Below are 3,478 nucleotides of genomic sequence, written 5' to 3'. Positions count from 1 at the left end.
CCGTCGACGTACCTGCAGACCTGACTGGACTTGTCTTCTCTCTTCTCCTTTTTGTTCCATACCACCCCCCAGCTCAAAGAACTGGAAAAAGGAAAGAAAAACGCCCTCGGCTCCCGGCAAAATTTACGCTCTTTAATTCCCCCAAACGTGACCATTTTTATCTTGAATTACGCTTTTGTGATGAGGAGAAACCAGCAGCCAGCATTCGGGTCTCGTGATGCCGATGATTCAGATTGACTCATCTTGTTTTTCGACATACAAAAACTACAACTACCGACCAATCGGGCGGGCGGTTGCGCACCTGAACGCGACAGACCACCCACCTGGGCGTACGTCATCGAAACCGGTGACAAACGAGAGGTTGTGATGTGCTCGGTGAATTGGTAAGGCATGGGAAACGAGAACAGAAGAGTTCCCGGGATGCATCATTAGATACGCCTGCTCATGAGACCAAAACATGAGGTCACAGAAACTAGGATTTCATCTTTTCATATCATTGCTGCATGAATTTAACCCTTACAGTGGTATGAATAAGTATCTGAACCTTTTGGAATTTCTCACATTTCTACATAAAATCTCCATCAAATGTGATCTGATCTTTGTCAAAATCACACAGATGTAAAAACAGTGTCTGCTTTAACTAAAACCACCCAAACATTTCTAGGTTTTCATATTTTATTGAGGATAGCATGCAAACAATGACAGAAGGTGGGAAAAAAAAGTAAGTGAACCATTTGGCAGCAATAACTTCTACCAGACGCTTCCTGTAGCTGCAGATCAGTCTGGCATACCGATCAGGACTAATCATGGCCCATTCTTCTCATCACTAATCACTCACCATTCTTCTCACTAATCATGGCCCATTCCTGGGATGTCTGGCATGAATCACTATCTTAGGTCATGCCACAGCATCTCAATGGGGTTCAGGTCTGGACTTTGACTTGGCCACTCAAGAACGTGTATTTTGTTCTTCTGAAACTAGGCCTGTTAAAATTATCGCGTTAACAGGCGGTAATTAATTTTTTAAAAATTAATCACGTTAAAATAATTGACGAAATTAACGCACATGCCCCTCTCAAACAGATTAAAATGACAGCACAGTGTCATGCCCACTTGTTACTTGTGTTTTTTGTCTCCCTCTGCTGGCGCTTTGGTTCGACTGATTTTATGGGTTTAAGCACCGTGAGCATGGTGTAATTATTGACATCAACAATGGCGTGCTACTAGCTTATTTGTTGATTGAAAATTTTACAAATTTTATTAAAACGAAAACATTAAGAGGTTTAATATAAAATTTCTATAACTTATACTAACGTTTATCTTTTAAGAACCAAAAGTCTTTCTATCCATGGATCGCTTTTAGAGAATGTTAATAATGTTAATGCCATCTTGTTGATTTATTCTTATAATAAACAAATACACTACTTATGTACAGTTTGTTGAATGTATATATCCGTCTTGTGTCTTATCTTTCCATTCCAACAATAATTTACGGAAAAATATGGCATATTTTAAAGATGGTTTGAATTGCGATTAATTACGATTAATTAATTTTAAGCTGTGATTAACTCGATTAAAAATTTTAATCGTTTGACAGCTCTATCTGAAACCATTCTGAAGTTGATTTACTTCTGTGTTTTGGATCACTGTCTTGTTGCAGCATCCATCCTCTTTTTAGCTTCAGCTGACATACAGCCTCAGGTTTTCCTGCAAAACATTCTGATAAATTTTTGAATTCATTCTTCTATTAATGATTGCAAGTTGTCCAGGCCCTGAGGCAGCAAAACAGCCGCAAATCATGATGCTCCCTCCACCATTCTTCACGGTGTGGATGTTGGTGAGCTGTTCCATTTTTCCTCCACACAAGACGTTATGTGTTACACCCAAACAACCCAACTTTGGTTTCATCAGTCCACAAAATAACTGGAGTGTCCAAGTGCCTTTTTGTGAACATTAAACGTGCAACTTTTTTTTTTTTAGACAGCAGTGGTTTCCTCCGTGGAGTCCTCCCATGAACACCATTCTTGGCCATATGGTTGATGTGTGCACAGAGATATTCGACTGTGCCAGTGATTTCTACAAATCTTTAGCAGACATTCTACTTTTTTACTTCTCTGAGTATTCTGCACTAAACTCTTGGCGTCACCTTTAGTGGACGGCCACTCCTTTGGAGAGAAGCAACAGTGCCAAACTCTCTCCATTTGTAGAAAACTTCTTTGGCTGCCGATTGATGAACATCCGGACTTTTAGAGATGGTTTTGTGTCCTTTCCCAGCTTTATACAAATCAACAATCCTTGATCGCAGGTCTTCGGACAGCTCTTTTCACCGAGCCATGATGCACATCAGACAATGCTTCTCTTCAAGACATTTCTTACCAATGGACAGGGCAGCTTTAAACCACTCATCAGTGATTGGGCACACACCTGACTTAAAATGTTTGATAAAAATTGGTTTCAATTCCTCTTTAAGTCTCTTTAGGCAGAGGGTTCACTTACTCATCCCCTTCTGTCATTGCTTGCATGCTATCCTCATTAAAATATGAAAAGCTGTAAATGTTTGGGTAGTTTTAGTTAAAGCAGACACTGTATTTTCATCTGTGTGATTTTGACAAAGATCAGATCACATTTGATGGTGATTTTATGCAGAAATGTGAGAAATTCCAAAAGTTTCAGATACTTTTTCATACCACCGTACTTTGTAGGATTCCTGTTCATTTCATTTATTTTTGTTGTTTTATTGCTTTACAACAGTTATAGACAACATTTTACCGGCTAGGTCTTTATTTTGAATGAATATATAGACCCTACCCACGTGACGTCACAACTCCTTCCTCCTGACTGGTGCCGCCCAATTGTCCGTCAACACATCATGTTTCCCTGTTACGGCTACGTACATTCCTCCTATTTACGACGTGTTTTTCTGCTCGTTAACATTAATAATCAAGATGGTGAAGGCGTGTGTGGCGGTCGGTTGCAATAACAGAGAAGATAGACGGAGAAGACGGAGAGACTTGAAGTTCTACCGGATTCCGAGAGACCCGGAGAGAAGAGAACGAGATGGGCTGCTGCAATTCGACGAGAAAACTGGGCTCCAAACGATTACCACAGATTATGTAGTAGTCATTTTATATCTGGTAAGATGCATTTAATATATATTTAGAGGGTTTTGGGCTCACAACCACAATTAAGATTGTTGCTAGGCTAATCGCCGACAACATACACGTATGTATGTAGTGAGAGTGCTATCGCTAAACCATATAAACATTAAAAGTCCTAACTCCATTGACAAACGACATGAAATACATTAGACTTGACAGTGGATGTTAGCAATAACAAAAGATTTTGAATTGAACATTTCGTAACTCACCTTTCCAAGCACAAGATAGATTCCTGCCGAATTTTCGTGGACGAGGACCTGTTTCACCCAACCAGCAACGAAGTATTTATAAGCCTCCAAGCTCTTAAAGTTTTTCAAACT

This window comes from Corythoichthys intestinalis, chromosome 16, assembly GCF_030265065.1.
Source record: "Corythoichthys intestinalis isolate RoL2023-P3 chromosome 16, ASM3026506v1, whole genome shotgun sequence".
In the NCBI taxonomy this organism is placed as follows: Eukaryota; Metazoa; Chordata; class Actinopteri; order Syngnathiformes; family Syngnathidae; genus Corythoichthys; species Corythoichthys intestinalis.
Note: the sequence above shows the minus strand (reverse complement) of the source record.